The following is a 17,547-nucleotide window of genomic DNA, read 5'->3' as shown; positions in this document are numbered from 1 at the left end:
TCACACGTATGTGTCGTGGTGCTCATGTGACCAGTGTCGGCCAATACTGTAGAGAGACGGCGTTCTGATGTAGAACTAGGAAGTGTTGCACTGTGTTTAATGGAGGGTCAGAAACCTCTCGGATTTCATCAAAAATATCATAATTTGTGTTCTGAAGATGAACGAAGATCTTACAGGTTTGGAATGACATGAGGGCGAGTAATTACTGACAGAAATGTTCATTTTTGGGTGAACTATACCTTTAAAGGTCCCATGACATGGATTATTTTATTATTTTATAATGTTTCCTGGGGTGCCCTTATAATGTTAGTATGTTTTTTAGATCAAAAATGATAATAATTTAGAAATAAAAGGCATTTTTACTAGCCAGATTTTAGCCTCTGATTTGAACGCTCTGTTTGAAGGGGCGTGTCACTGCTGTGATTGGTTGCTGTGAGACTTCAGTGTAAACGCCCACTGCTGTGATTGGCTGCTGTGAGACTTCAGTGTAAACGGCCACTGCTGTGATTGGCTGTGAGACTTCAGAGTAATCGCCCACTGTTGTGATTGGCTGACATGCTTGCATATGAAATATCTAGCATTACATGTGGAACTCTCTCGAAAACTTTTACTATTACAGCTATTATACGTTTTTACTATTACAGCTATCGGGATTAACGAATCGTGAGAAGTTTTTTAAGTATTTAGATCTATTCCCATCACATAAAAGGTTGCAGTGATGAGCATTGAGCAGATGACAGCCTGTTGATCGCGTGAATGAAGATCTTATCATTGCAACGCAGTTTCTGCACTCTCACTAATGATTTCAACAATGCAGACATGAGGTAAGTACAGTAAGAGCTTCGTTGTGCAGCGTAACAGCGTCATTGAGTTTTGGCAAGTGTCCAGATAAACTCGTGTGATTGACAGCTTGGGCGATTGGAAAGGGATTGTTCTTTGATCGCTTTATATTTTAATCACAGTTTAAATAAGATTATTTTCATCCTACCAAGAGAAACGACGTGAAGTTGATCGTTGAGTCACTGGCTTGATTTACTGATGCATAAACAGTATTGAACGACTTTGAGAGAAAGATTATCTGTCTGAACTTGAACAATTACACATCAGACATTCACATAACCCACTGGTTCTTCAGAGGCTCGGATGAAGGAACTAAAAAATACTTTTGTGTTCATTTGTACATCCAAACACTGAGCAACTGCCATGCTTCGCTCGTTTGCAAGCCATGATCTCTTGAGGAAAAACCAATATCGCGCTCGCCCATTTTCTCATGGGTGGGCCAAATTCTTTTTCCGGGCAAAGTAGAGAAAGGGGAGGTAACCTTTCCCCTTATGATGACATATAAAGGGAAGATTTCTTGATTCGCCCGTCTGAACTTTCATTTTCTCAAAAATACCCAGGGCTTGGTTTACACCCATCAAAACGTCTAGCCACTGGGGGACCATAGGCAGGCTAGGGGTACTCATATTAAGGTTAAAAAACCTCATAAAGTGAAATTTTCATGCCATGGGACCTTTAAATATTCGTACTTTACTCAAAAGTATATAAATGAAAGTAATAAGAGCAGTGTTAGCTGTGCCACATTATTTTTGAACATTTTAAAAGTTTCAAATGTTGATGACAGTAGTATAAAGCTGTATCAGGTTTGTCAAGTTCTGTGGTGGAGAGAAACAATCGACTACAATAACTCTACCTGCAACTAAAAATCATGAATTGTTACAATTTATCAACAAAAATTATACTGACCGCAATCACTGACAAAACAAAACCGCAACAGAAGATTCAAAAACCTTTGAGAAACCAGAAGAGCAGGTTTAGGACAGATAATAATCACAAACACATTTATTCAGGGATAAAACTCTTTGCTTATTGGTGAAATATTACAAAAAAATGTACTTCCATTCTGTCTCAATATTTCATACATAATTGTAACAGACTTTGTTGGATTCTGTTATGATGGATTCATTCTTGTTCGCTCGTTGTATGTGTGTATGCAATGTATTTTTCCCCTCGGGCTTGCCGTAGATAGGCATGGGTCTTTTTGCACTGGAGTGTCGCAGTGTGATCTCATGTGTTGCATATAATAAAGTGGAGAATAATTCAAACGGCTATCGTTTCTTGTTTTCTTATTTCTGAGTGTTGAGTGTTGGGCGAACCCTGTTCGAACGCTCGGTCACAATATTTAACACATCTACATGAAAATCTTAATCTTTGGTTTGATTCTTTATGTAGCTTATGTTAATGTATACGTACAATAATCAGTCAAACACAAGCAGGCTTTAGAAATCCAGTGACAATATAATAATTACAGATTAGGCAATATGTATTATTATATAGGGTAGAGTGGAAAACGCCCCCATTAAGGAAAATGTGACATTACAGTGAAACAAAACATAAATGTGGCTAGAATTGCTATCCCGGTTTTGAGTGACTATGGCAGGAGTTATTCACCAAATATTAAAATTGCTCAGCCTTCATAATTAATTAGTATTTTGTCTGAAAATATTTTTGTACAAAATATATATTAAATATTTTTAAATATAAATTAAATATTTTTGCCACAACAAGCTATGAGTTTTTAAATGAATGTTTAATGTTTAAAATATTATTATATTCCTTATAAATAACATGATCTCAAACAACAGACTTCACTATTCATCTATCATACATCACTGTGATATCCTGCAGAACAATATTTTCTTAACACTTGTTTATCTGAAATTTATAGCATTTACCATGTAATCCTCTTATCTTCAAATATGTCGCTGGTGTCAGCTTCTCCATGGAGATTTGTATATCCCCGTTATCAACGTAGTGCATAGCAGTTTATATACTGTGATAGCAACAGTAAAAATGTATCTGGATTACCTCTAGTGGTTATTTTGGGGAAAAAAAAGGTGGGGGGCGTTTTCCCCCACTCTACCCTATTAATAATCTAGCTAATAAAACCCATCATCATATTCACACATTCGTCATAAACATATTAGTTAGTTTCTGTTAGTTTCCCACGAACAGAAACACAACAATGTGGATAGCTAATTCAATAACACAAACACGCAGGTTTAGGCGATAAAAATAAAATTAAATAAAAACTTACATGGTGACAGTTTGTATGAGTCTTATGTTCAGCTGTTAAAATTTTGCAAACTACAGCATTTTTAGAGAGATTTAAATGTAAAGAATGAAACCGAAAGTCTCCTCGGGTGAGCGGTTGCGGTCGAGCTTTTTTCGGAAAGGGTATTCGCCGGTGTTCATTTTATATAATTACCAAATGTTTTTTTTTTTGTTTTTTTTCAGAACCACGTTCACCAGCTTTGTGCAGTTGTTGGACGTTCGTTGTTTACTGGACAGTTCAGATGCCTAGGGAAGGTAATTTAGCTTTCTATAAAGGAATAAAGGTGATATTATTTACGTGTTTTGGAACCATCAGAAAACTTATTAAACACTTCTCACAGATGAAGTTTTCCATTGAGGACATTTGGCTGTGCCCTGTGAACGTTGGAGCACATTGGATTCTTGTGGTGCGTGTGTATTTTTCAAAGTACATTGCAAGTGAGATTATAGAAAATGTTTTTTTTTTTCTGCTTCTTTAGTGATATTGGGCTATTGTCCAATAGAATACTCTATTGTTCTCTTACGAGAGGTCTCTCGTACTTGCGTAAGAAAATCTTACGCTAGGGGAAAACCTCTTTTCCTCGAGATATTGAAGCCAAAAATTATCCTTAATTTTGCAATAATGTAAAACGCATTGCAGCAGCATGCAGACATGGGCGAGACAGCTCGCGCGCCCATTGGCTGCTCTGCGGCAACTGCACCAGCCTATCGATAGAGGCTCCTCATGACGTCAGAACCAATGAGGGCGCTTCGCGCCCATTACGTCATGTCCCGCCGAAGTCGGGTGGGGCCAGGGCTATAAATACGGCCCAGAGAGGCTGGTTTGGTCAGTTTTTCATCTCTTCAGCGGACTTCGCATCGCTGGATCCCGAGAGGAAGCCACGCCGTCTGAGCCAAGCACCCAGCGGGATTAGTGCATCTGAAGCAGCTGGTCGACATCTCGCCGCCTTCAGTCGCCGTTTCTGCTGACGCTTTCCGGCGTACTATATCCTTTCATTGCTGTGTGTGTGTGTTCGCCGCTGCGACACGCACATTCTCTACTTCTAAAAGAGCACGAGCGTCTTTTTCAAGATGCCTCGTTCTTCCTGCGGCTCTTGCCGAGCTCCACTCAGCGACGGGGACCACCACCTCATCTGTGTTTCCTGCCTGGGTGAGGATCACGCAGCTATCGCGCTCGACGAGGGCGGCTGCCCTCACTGCGAATTAATGCCTATGGTGACTCTGCGGACTCGCCGAGCATTCTTTCGCGAAGCTGCGCCCGCGCCTTCGCCCGCCGAGCTGCCGCGCCGTAAAAAGCGCCGCGCTCAGCGGGTCCCTGAACCTCCTCCATCCCGCGAAAGCTCGCCGGTGCGCCCGCCAGCTTCGCCGCCTGCTTCACCCGAGTCTCTCACCGCCGGTCAGCGGCCGCTGTCTGCCGCCGCGTCCGCCATTGAGAACTATGAGGAAGTTTTACGAGTGGAGGACGACAGTTGCTCTATCCTGGCTTCGGGCAGTGAGGACTGGTCGAGCTCCGCGGACCTCGCACCACCCTCTCACCGGCCCTCTGGGAAAAGAGCTAGCATCGAGGCGGAGCTGATGCGTCTGCTCGAGCAGGCCGTCGAGAGCCTCGGCCTTGAGTGGTCGACGCCCCAACAGCCTGCACTCAACCGCCTGGACGGCTGTTTTCTACAAAGGGAACGTGCTTCAAATCCTTCAAGACCAGCTCCCTTCCTTCCTGAGCTTCACGAAGAGGTAGCTAAGTCTTGGAGCGCCCCCTTTTCAGCCAGAGTGCGTGCTCCCGTGTCCGCAGCATTCTCCGTAGTCGACGGTGCTAAGGACAAAGGGTACCACTCTCTTCCTCCCGTCGAGGAAGCGGTAGCCGCCCATCTTTGCCCGCCCTCTGCTGGACGGCGCGCTAAGACGGCGCTGCCATCTAAAGCCTGCCGTACTACCTCAGCCCTGCACGGTCGCGCTTACACCGCCGCCGGACAGGCTGTCTCGGCGCTTCATTCAATGGCCGTGCTCCAGATCTTCCAAGCCAACCTTCTCCGCAAATTGGACGAGGAAGGACCGGAAGCTGTGAATCTCACGGATTTGAGGAGCGCGACGGATCTCGCCCTTCGCGCCACTAAAGCCGCCGCGCAGGCCATGGGGCGGAACATGGCGTCTCTCACCGTTGCTGAGAGACACCTCTGGCTAACGCTCTCGGAGATGGCGGATTCGGAGCGCTCTGCTTTTCTCAACACCCCCGTCTCCCCCGCTGGCCTCTTCGGATCTTCTGTCAAGGATTTCGCAGACAGATTCGCCGAGGTTCAAAAGACATCGCAGGCCATGAAACATTTCCTGCCCAAGCGCTCGAGCTCCGCAGCAGGTCGCTCAAAACAGCCGTCTGCTCGCAGCTCTCAGCCGCAACCCTCAGCTGCCGCCGCCCCACAGCGGCGTCAGCCCAAGGATCAGAGACCGCGCTCTCGCTCCGCCGGCCACCGCCCCCCGCCGCGTGGGCCACGGCCGAGGATTGAGGTAAAGCCCGAGGCCTCTAAGTCTTCCTAGCCAGCCTACGGAAGCGACGGTGTTCAAGTCCCGCTGCGGCCGAACTTCCACCGAAAATTTTCGCTCGCTCAGTTCCAGTACTTGCGACTGTTCCAGCGTATTTCGCAGTAAACAAGTCGGCAGTACAGCCCGCTTGCCTGCACACAAACGCCGTTTTTACGGCGACCCAGATAAATCCCAAAAAGAGTGTATTTTCTGGTATTCCGGCCACGGCCGATGGTGTTATGAGTGTAGTAAACATGCCCACTGCCCAGTGCCCATTCCTACACACAGACACGGCCCGCCACACACGGCCCGCACAAATAAAACCGACTCATGTCGGTTGTGCACCAAATGTAGTGATTGTGCCCACGCCCCAGTGCCCGCAAACACTACACGCTACATGTCTCACGGTTTCTGTAAAAACGAAACCAACGCACATACAGTCTGCACAAACAGACGGTGTTCTCAGCGTTATGCATGGGCCCGTTGTCCCGCGCCCTCATTCGCTCACAGACATATTAAACCCCACGGGGCTCACCACGCTCGCTCTCCCTCAGCACACAGCTGCAGGAGAACTGAGCGCGGGCAGACCGCTCGCTGTGATCAGCGCGCCCCCAGTCTCGCACGCTGCAAACGCGGCGCTCATGTTACAGCACACTGTTGCTCTCCGCTCGCCACTAGATCGCGGCCAGAGCCCAGATATCATTCCACCCCTAGCCACTCACGCGAAAGCGTGGGCAGAGCTCCCCAGGGTCTCAGAGTGGGTGCTGAACATTATAGAAAGAGGCTATTCGCTACAGTTCGATCGACGCCCGCAACGCAAAGCGGCGCGAATCGAAACTACGGTGAAAAAGGAAGTAGCACACCTACTTCGAGCCGAAATAGTGAAGCTACTGAGCAAAGGGGCTATAGAACCCTTATCACAAGCTCAGAGCGAAGGGGGCATGTACAGCAGATATTTTCTGGTACCCAAGAAAGACGGGGGTCTCAGACCCATTCTAGATCTAAGACGGCTAAACAAAGCACTTCTGAAACGACGGTTCAGAATGCTCACGACCAAGAAAATCCTCTCGCAAATTTGCCAAGGGGACTGGTTCATGTCGATAGATCTGAAAGACGCTTATTTCCAAATACAAGTAGCGTCACGTCACAGGCGATTTTTGAGATTCGCCTTCGAGGGTCAGGCATATCAGTACACAGTCCTGCCATTTGGCCTATCCCTGGCACCTCGCGTATTCACGACGTGCATGGATGCAGCGCTCGCACCCCTCAGGCTGCGAGGCATACGAGTGCTGAATTATCTGGACGATTGGCTGGTTCTAGCTCGATCACAGTCGGAGCTCATAGAACACAGGACCGTATTACTCGATCACCTCGAGAATTTGGGTCTCACAGTCAATTGGACGAAGAGTTCGCTGTCTCCCAGTCAGAAAATATCCTTTCTGGGCACAGATTTGGACTCGCTGTCTATGACAGCACAGCTGTCGCCGCAGCGCAGACTAAGTATTCAGCGCATGACAGAGAATTTTCGCCACAACGCTTTGGTCCCGCTCAAAAAGTTTCAGAGGATGCTGGGTCTCATGGCTTCAGCATCCTCAGTGCTTCAGCTGGGTCTGCTTCGCATGCGCCCGCTGCAGTACTGGCTGAAAGCACGCGCGCCGCGCAGAGCTTGGACCTCCGGTCTCGCGCTCCTCAAGGTCGATCAGAAATGCGTTGCAGCTCTGAAACCTTGGACAGTGACCGACTGGTACCGGTTAGGTGTAAGCCTGGGGACTTCCTCGAGTGTGAAGGTGGTGTCTACGGACGCCTCAACCTCGGGATGGGGAGCGCTGCTCGAGGGCAGACCGTTATTCGGCCAGTGGTCGGAACGGGAAAAGCTTCTGCATATAAACTGCCTGGAAATGATGGCAGTCGACAACGCGCTGAGGCGTTTTTGTCCCCATATAAAAAGACACCACGTCTTGGTCTGTTCGGACAACATGTCAGTGGTGGCTTACATAAATCACCAGGGAGGTATCAGATCCAGAATCCTTCACAGGCTGACGGAACGCCTCCTGATCTGGGCTCAGCACAATCTGCGCTCGCTCAGGGCAGCGCATGTGCCCGGCCTTCTGAATGTGGGGCCAGACAGACTGTCCAGAAACAATATTCCGGCAGGAGAATGGTCTTTGCACCCGCAGACAGTCGAACTGCTGTGGAAGACGTTTGGCAGAGCGAAAATAGACCTATTTGCGTCTCAAGAGAACGCTCATTGCCAAGAATTTTTCTCCAAGAGCAGGGACGCGCTGGCTCACGTCTGGCCCCGCTGCCCGCTCTTTGCGTTTCCCCCTGTCACGCTCCTACCCCAGGTGTTAGAGCGAATCAGGGAGAGCGGATGCCCAGTGCTGCTCGTCGCCCCATTCTGGACAAACCAAGCCTGGTTTCCAGTCCTGATGCAGCTGACGAGTACCGCCCCGTGGCCGATACCGGTGAGGAGGGATCTCCTCACACAGGCGAACGGCTCGATCTTGCATCCTTACCCGGAGCGTTGGTCCCTGCACGTGTGGGCCATCAACGGGTACCAGTTAACCTCCCAGCGGGAGTGTTAAACACGATCACACAGGCTAGAGCCCCATCCACGAGGCGGCTCTATGCCTCAAAATGCTGTGGGGTGACGGAGATCCTCTCTTTTTTACAAGAGCTGCTGGATAAGGGTAGAACCCCATCCACGCTCAAAGTTTATGTGGCGGCCATAGCAGCGTTCGCTGAACCACCGCTCGGCCAGTCACTAGGAAGGAACGATCTGGTCATTCGCTTCCTTAGAGGAGCTAAGAGGCTGAACCCTCCCAGACCTCCCTCAGTTCCCGTTTGGGACCTCTCCACGGTTCTGGAAGCCATGAAAGGTGCCCCATTCGAGCCAATACAGTCAATAGACCTGAAACTCTTGTCTTTCAAAACAGTGTTTCTTCTGGCTCTCGCTTCAGTGAAGCGCATAGGGGATCTGCAAGCGCTCTCAGTGAGCGCGACGTGTATGGAGTTTGGACCTAATGACTCGAGAGTCATACTCAAACCAAAGCACGGATACGTTCCAAAATCCCTCAATACACCGTTTAGGGCACAGGTTATCTCCCTGTCGGCCCTGCCGGTATCTGAAGAGGAAGGTGACGCAGGCTTCCTTTGCCCGGTCAGGGCGTTAAGGGCATATGTGTCTCGCTCATCTGTTTTCAGACAGACGGAGCAGCTCTTCGTTTTGTTCAGCGGACGTTCTAAGGGACTAGCTGCGTCAAAACAGAGTCTATCCAGATGGATAGTGGATGCTATTGCGCTAGCTTACACATCCAGGGGCCTGCAATGCCCGATAGGTGTCAAAGCGCACTCCACAAGAGGCATGGCCTTGTCGTGGGCTTGGTCCAGTGGGATTGCCTTGCAAGATATCTGTATGGCGGCAGGCTGGGCCTCCCCGTCTACATTTATAAGGTTTTATAACCTTGAGGTTCCCGCTTTACAAGCTAAGTTGCTCTCGGTTTAATTTTTCAGTACTGCCCGCCCGATGCTATCGACTCGGGATGCTGAAACTGCTAGAGCGTCGATCACTGATCGCCTATATACTTCTGTGGGCAGTGTGTAAGTCCCCCTTATTTATCAGTCCAGGCCAAGTTCGCCCTGGCTGTGTGGAACACTTGATATAATATGCTCTTATCAGAGCTTTATATTACAGGAATGATGCTATTCTAGCCCCTCTTCCCGGATTCCCTGTGAGTCCCTTGTGATTAGGCACTGTATGAGCCCTGGGCACCTGCCCCTGGGACTTTAGTGCTATGTCTCAAGCACGCATGGCGTTTTACATTGTGTTCCCCTAGCGTAAGATTTTCTTACGCAAGTACGAGAGACCTCTCGTAAGAGAACGTACTCGGTTACTAACGTAACCTCGGTTCTCTCTAGAAGAGGGAACGAGTACTTGCGTATCTTGCCGTGCATGCGTCATGTTCTGATTCGCTTCAGCGATGAAAAACTGACCAAACCAGCCTCTCTGGGCCGTATTTATAGCCCTGGCCCCACCCGACTTCGGCGGGACATGACGTAATGGGCGCGAAGCGCCCTCATTGGTTCTGACGTCATGAGGAGCCTCTATCGATAGGCTGGTGCAGTTGCCGCAGAGCAGCCAATGGGCGCGCGAGCTGTCTCGCCCATGTCTGCATGCTGCTGCAATGCGTTTTACATTATTGCAAAATTAAGGATAATTTTTGGCTTCAATATCTCGAGGAAAAGAGGTTTTCCCCTAGCGTAAGATTTTCTTACGCAAGTACTCGTTCCCTCTTCTAGAGAGAACCGAGGTTACGTTAGTAACCGAGTACGTTTTTAAAAAAGCTAGATGGTGGGGGAGTTCGAGTTATCTAACTAACAGAGCAATTCAAGGTTTTTTTTGTTTTGTTTGTGATATATTTCACAAATGTTTGTCATGTTATGTTTAAATAAGTTTAAGAAATGTCTTGCAGGGTCAAAGATGACACACGGCAAGTTTTAAAGCTGTGAGCAGAGAAATAGGCTACACACGCACATAGGCTATATTCTCTGACAAAGGCAAAGAGCCTTTGTTATCTGTATCTCCTATTGGGACAGGGCCTTATATTCAATGTATATGTTTGTATACTCTCTCAAAGTCTGTCACATCCTAACAATTTTGTCCATAATCTTCAGACATTCTTTAATGCTTTAGGTCAATAATTTAAAGGTTTATTTATTCCATCTACATAAGAAGTATTTCAGAGATTGATAGTGTCTATACCAAGCAGCTTCCTAGTGGTGATCTAAAAATATTTACATGACATTATATTTTAGATTATCAACATGCCTGAAAAAACACTCCTTCTGATTGATCCAATGGGAAATGAACATTCCTACGAACATAAAATTCTACGGAACTGGAGGTAACCTTGTTACAACTGTTATTCTTTTTTTGTTTATGCTATTTGATTCTAAACAGTACAAATGTCTCGACGACATCTAGGAATTTTTTTAAAATGAGGTGTGATGAGCAAACAGCACAGTGGCAATTACGGACCCTGAAGCACGACCCGCAGATGGATTCCAGCAGTTGTGGAGTTTTGGTATTGAATGTATGTGTTCATATATTTGCACAAGTGGCTTCAGATCTGGAAATGTTGTAATGAATTGAATTAAATCATCTGTCAATTAATGTTTCAGTTTGCTGAACAGTACCTGCTGACAGGAACGATCAGCAATGTTCAGACTACGCCTGAAGCGGTCAGCTCAGCACGCATGAAAGTAGCCTGCACACTTCTTGGATGTCGAGGCAAGTGCTGTTTTAATTCTGTAGTACAGTAGTAATATTGTAATGTACAGTATGTCATGTAGTACACCTCTGTAGATGCTATCTTCACTCTGAAAATTGTATTTAATCAAGTAAGAATATCCAAATATACAGAGGGGATAGAGAAGAAAATCATAGAGTAGAAAATAACTTGAAGGATGCAAAAAGTAATCCAAGAATGATTTAATGTAATTTCAGAACAGGTCTGACATAGTATTTTTCATGGTGTTTATGTTGACATTTAGTACACTATGATATGATTGCCCAATGAATTCATATTTATCTTATTAATGTTAACAAATTTATAGGTAATGCAGAGGAGTACTGTGTGCTTTGCAGCATGCTGGAAGACGACCCCAACGAAAGCATGATTGAAATGGTACATACAACTTGTAATACACACACCCAAAAAGCAATAGTTTAACTTTATGTGCCATGTTTTTTTTTGTGTGTGTGTGTAGAATCTTTTGTTATTTAAATCTTTTCATATTTTTAGATTCTATATTGTTTTAGATGTACTAATTTACAAATATATTCATCTCTTTTATTTTTAGGTACAGTGTGAGAGCTGCAATAGATGGGCACATTTTAAATGTTGCAACTTCAACAGCCTAAATGTGTTTATGTGCAAAAAATGTCTGGTTTAGTTTGAGTGTATTTGCACTGATAACACTCTGCAGCACAATGTAGTCCTATTTAGTTCATATTTATATTAATAACTAATTTATTTGTTTCACTTGTTTTGTGCCTCTGTTGCATGATTTAGAATTTTTGAAATTAATTTGATTAATTATCTCTTTTCTATATTGTTCTGCTTGATTATAAATTATCTCAATAACTAATCTTATTTCAATTTACATAATCACTTTACATTATCATCTGTTTTGGGGTAAATTTGTAACATCTGTCCACGGACTACAGATTAAAAACTTACAAATCATCCCAACTGTTTATTTCATACTGGTAGGACAATCTGATGGGGTATTTTGCACTGTAAAATCATCCCAACTGTTTATTTCATACTGGTAGGACAATCTGATGGGGTATTTTGCACTGTTAAAGTATCCTACCCGTTTATTTCATACTGGTAGGACAATCTGATGGGGTATTTTGCACTGTAAAATCATCCTACCTGTTTATTTCATACTGGTAGGACAATCTGATGGGGTATTTTGCACTGTAAAATCATCCTACCTGTTTATTTCATACTGGTAGGACAATCTGATGGGGTATTTTGCACTGTAAAAGTATCCTACTCGTTTATTTGCACTGTTAAAGTATCCTACCTGTTTATTTTATACTGGTAGGACAATCTGATGGGGTATTTTGCACTGTAAAATCATCCTACCTGTTTATTTCATACTGGTAGGACAATCTGATGGGGTATTTTGCACTGTAAAAGTATCCTACTCGTTTATTTGCACTGTTAAAGTATCCTACCTGTTTATTTCATACTGGTAGGACAATCTGATGGGGTATTTTGCACTGTAAAAGTATCCTACTCGTTTATTTGCACTGTAAAAGTATCCTACTCGTTTATTTGCACTGTTAAAGTATCCTACCTGTTTATTTCATACTGGTAGGACAATCTGATGGGGTATTTTGCACTTTAAAATCAGCCCAACTGTTTATTTCATACTGGTAGGACAATCTGATGGGGTATTTTGCACTGTAAAATCATCCTACCTGTTTATTTCATACTGGTAGGACAATCTGATGGGGTATTTTGCACTGTAAAATCATCCTACCTGTTTATTTCATACTGGTAGGACAATCTGATGGGGTATTTTGCACTGTAAAAGTATCCTACCCGTTTATTTCATAGGACAATCTGACGAGGTAACGTTACTTTGCACTGTTAAATCACCCTACCATAGCCTAATAAGAATCTTCGGCAAAGTTACACTGAATTATTTTATGTAGTCACAGACGAAGCAGAAACGCGCAGTAGGATTTTACGATGTGGTAGGATGAACCGATAGATATGGCTATAATTATGCGCTACGGTAGGAAAATCTGACAAGGTAGGACAGATCGACAGAACACCGGCTTGTTCTACGTTGCCATAGCGATCACGGGAAAGGTCAGAGTTCGGGAAAGTCGTGGATAGTGACATAAAAAAAAAGTATAAACAAATGCGTTTCGACTCTTCATATATATGTACTGACATACAGCGCATTGTTTTTATTTGAAGAGTTATACAAAATTGCCAACGTCGTTTTAATAAAGTTGATCGATCATGTGCTGCGAAAATGAAAGTAAATGTACCGGTACCATGTGATATTTACGAGCGCCTTTTTACACCAGGGTTTAAGAATCTTCAAATAAGAACAACTGATCATCCAAGTATTAAGAAATGTTTGAATATGTATGTTTATGTGCGATTTTACATGCTGTTGATGGAAAACTCGAGGTGTTTAATTCAGTGTTCCGGTGTGGCGCATGGAAATTACTTCCTCAATAACGTAAGTAACCATGAAATATTAAAGTAAATTAGGCCTACTATCTTTAGTGTTTGTTTAAAAAAATGTTTTGTACTGTGCGTCTAAAACTTGGATATAATTTTCTGTGAAAATGAATGTCAAGTACAAAGAGTGCTGTTGTTACAACTCCCTTTTTCGTAATGTCAGAACATCTGAATAACATTTATGAACATTTAATTAAACTAAACCAATATTTTATTTTAAAATAGTTGGAAAAGATCTTGAACAAATATCTGTGTATGTTAGTCAGTTTCACAGATGTAATAAATGTGGGCTTACAGTAAACTGTCCCATTTGTACAATATTTGAGGCTTCAGTGGAAGAACATTCAACTCTAGTGTTACAAACTTCCCAGTCTGTTCAGCCGAGATATTTCTGTTTTAAACACACACAGATGAAATACTGGTGCAAACGCTACAGATCTGACTGAAGAAGAGAATCTGCTGATTCAGATGATTTTAGTTCTGAACATTCATTAACATGATTGATAAAATCACATTAAACCAGGAATGAAATGTTGTTAATGTCTAATAAGTAATGATTAGAAATCAGAAATCGGATTAGTTTTGTTTCATAAACACATTGAAGGAAATTAAATGTATTGTATTTGAGTGTGAGTGTGTGTGAATGAGTGTTTCTGATCTCTTACTCGAGCAGCTTCATGAAGACTGAATGAATCATGGACGACACACACACATTCAGACATGGAGATTCTCCTCCAGGATTCAGGTACTTCAATCTTCATATGATCTTAATGTTATAGAAGACTCATTTTCTGCACATAACAGGGTGTTGTGTGTGTTTGCCAGGGTTGGTATAGTGATCTGTTGTCTCTATCATATTCTGGTGCCGGGATATACAGTAGTTGGAGCCACTCAGGGTCTTTAAACACTGTCCAAAGACACACAGATACAGTAGACAGCTAGATGATATATGACATTATCCTTGGGCAGTCTCATCACTCTTCAACACACTGTCTTAATAGACAACCTCCTCATGTGGGATTTATTTTCATGTTAAATCAGCAAAGTTGATTCTTGTCTCTATTCTGTTATCTCTGTTCTATTAAAGTCAGTTTAAGGGTGACAGATCAATCTCACCGGAGTCCAGTTGTGTGTCCATGAAGAGTGAAACATCTATGAGAGAGCCAGTGAAATTCGAGGGAAAACACACATCTACTGTTGTTTAGACAGACAGAGAGACCACAGACACACACAAATAATGCATGTATGTCATAATTTGGCAAATATCCACTTATTATCAAAACTCACACTATTATAAAGCGCTGCAATAGCAGGAGTCGAGCACAGGATCAGGTCTCCTCTCACAGCTGATCCAGAGCTTCAGTCCTGATGTTTGACGGACAGACAGAGAACTTTGAAAAGCGCTGAGCTTGATTAAGTAACTGTATTTGTAATTAGTTACTTTCCGCCTCTAGATATAGTTGGTGCCCTGAGGGTCTCGTCTCATAGGGTCTTTATACACTTTCCTATTAAAAGAGCACACATCTATGTCAATAAACAGGTGAAATGATCCTTGTACACTGTAATCACTCTTCAACATTTTCTGAAGTTTTTATGCATCTGGATGTAAAAAAAAAAAAAAAAAAAAAAAAAAAAAGCCAAAATTAACTCTTGTCTGTTTTCTATTGAAGCCAAAGCTGCAGACAGAAATCAAACCCACCGGAGTCCAGCTGTGTGTCCATGAGGAGTGACGAGTCTATGGGGCAGCCAGAAACATTTAAAGGAAAACACACATCAACTGATCTGAGGTACAACATTTGATAGATAGATAGATAGATAGATAGATAGATAGATAGATAGATAGATAGATAGATAGATAGATAGATAGATAGATAGATAGATAGATAGATAGATAGATACTGTAGATAGATGGATGGATAGGCAGGTGGATGGATAGATAGATGGATGGATGGATGGATAGGCAGGCAGGCGGATGGATGGATGGATGGATGGATGGATGGATGGATGGATGGATGGATAGATAGATAGATAGATAGATAGATAGATAGATAGATAGATAGATAGATAGATAGATAGATAGATAGATAGATAGATAGATAGATAAAAATACTGCATAACCCAAATGTAAATGCAAATTTTATATATATATATATATACATACATATATATATATATATATATATATATATATATATATATATATATATATATATATATATATATATATATATAAAATTAATTTACAATTTTATTAATCCGGTCATATGTTTAACCCTTTCACACGTAAATTTAAAATATTCTGGCTGACCCCCCAGCGTGAGTTTTTCAAGGCGACCATTATTTAGAATGTGTCACTTTATGGTTTCCATGGTGACGCGTCATTGCTTGTCACGTGACACACCGCAGCAACAACAGAGCTGAATGAATGATGATCTGCTTTTATGTCATTTTTCCTTTTTTATTCAAAATATTCACAAATTTGTTAGATATGGCATGAAATATCTGATATTCCGATTGTCAAATATATGCAAGTGGAAGTGTTTTGTTTTTTGAACACCATTATAACGATCGCGTTAGTTGAGCTGTATGCGCCGCCATGTTAGTTTGTGCCGCAGACGCAGTTCAGAGAATCGGATCTGTTGGATTTACAACACGTGAATTCATCCACTTCTCCCGAAATACATAAACGTAAGCGGCAGGTGAACTGGGAGAAGAATAGAGTAAACTTTAAAGTTACTTACACAATGTGTATCTGATATGAATAAAACTATTATAATGGAAAGGATTATTATTGCCTCTTCCTTTGACATCGGTGTGTATTTTACAAACTCTAAATGTATTGTTTTTTTAGTACTTATGTCTGAAACCTAAAACAAACATTATGTGGATGAAAACACTGAAAAGTTGTGATATATGACAGCTCTGAGCACGCCTGTCTCTGGCTCAGCGCCAGCCAACGAGCGAAAGCACATTTGAATTTAGCAGTTGATCACGTCATGCACTGACCGTTCTAATCACACCAGTGCTCCAGGGACCAGCCTAGACTGATCACACCGGTGTGGTCGTACGTGCGAAAGGGTTAAAAAGAAGAAGAATGTATTTATGTAAATTCAAATATATTTATATGAAATGTCAGATTTTTTTTTTTTTTTTTTTGCCTACGTAATTTTTTTGGCGGCACCCCTGACACAGTCAGGGGGCACCCCAGTGTGCCGCGGCACCCACTTTGAGAAAGGCTGGTCTATATAAAGTTTATCTACATGTAAAATTAGCAATATGAATTATTGTCTATTCTGTCATATCTGTTTATTTTAATCGTCTGTTCTATTTAAGCCAAAGCTGCAGACAGAAATCAAACCCACCGGAGTCCAGCTGTTTGTCCATGAGGAGTGACCGGTCTATGGGGCATCCAATAACATTTAAAGGAAATGTTGGATGGATGGATGGATGGATGGATGGATGGATGGATGGATAGGCAGGCAGGCAGGCAGGCGGATGGATGGATGGATGGATGGATGGATGGATGGATAGGCAGGCAGGCGGATGGATGGATGGATGGATGGATGGATGGATTGATTGATTGATTGATTGATTGATTGATTGATTGATTGATTGATTGATTGATGGATGGGCAAGCAGGCAGGCAGGCAGGCGGATGGATGGATGGATAGATAGATACATAGATACATAGATAGATAGTCAGTCTATATTTACATTTACATTTAGTCATTTAGCAGACGCTTTTATCCAAAGCGACATTAAAGTTCAAAGTTCAGGCATTATTCAGAGTAGCATAAGCCCGATAAGTGAGGTTTTAAAGGGAAAGTTTTTTTTTTTTTTTTTTTTTTTTTTTTTAATGAGGTTAAGTGCTCACGGAAGAGATGGGTTTTCAGCTGTCTTCTGAATGTTGTCAGGGATTCTGCATTCCGGATGAGGGTGGGGAGAGCGTTCCACCAGCAGGAACTGTGAATGAGAATGTTCTGGAAAGTGATTTTGTGGCTCTCTGTGATGGAACCACGAGACGTCGCTCGTTGACCGATCGTAGGCTTCTGGTAGGGATGTAGACTTGTAGGAGTGAGTGACAGTAGGAGGGAGCTGAGCCTGTGATAGATCTGTAAGAAAGCGTCAATGCCTTGAACTTGAT

General features: G+C 43.2%; 1 protein-coding gene and 1 long non-coding RNA gene across 2 annotated transcripts in view; one reads left to right on the top strand and one right to left on the bottom strand.

Moving 5' to 3' along the window:
* LOC308697126 (uncharacterized protein) overlaps positions 1-17,547 on the bottom strand; it is an 874,503-nt gene that overhangs the window by 677,481 nt on the left and 179,475 nt on the right. The window lies entirely within an intron of this gene.
* On the top strand, positions 10,611-11,875 carry LOC308697194. The gene is made up of 4 exons (XR_014030906.1): positions 10,611-10,721; positions 10,810-10,918; positions 11,245-11,315; positions 11,491-11,875. It is a non-coding gene; the product is annotated as an uncharacterized lncRNA (long non-coding RNA).

Source organism: Scardinius erythrophthalmus (assembly GCF_964197995.2).
Source record: "Scardinius erythrophthalmus genome assembly, chromosome: 10".
Classification (NCBI taxonomy): Eukaryota; Metazoa; Chordata; class Actinopteri; order Cypriniformes; family Leuciscidae; genus Scardinius; species Scardinius erythrophthalmus.
Note: the sequence above shows the minus strand (reverse complement) of the source record. Positions and strands in the feature narration are given on the sequence as shown.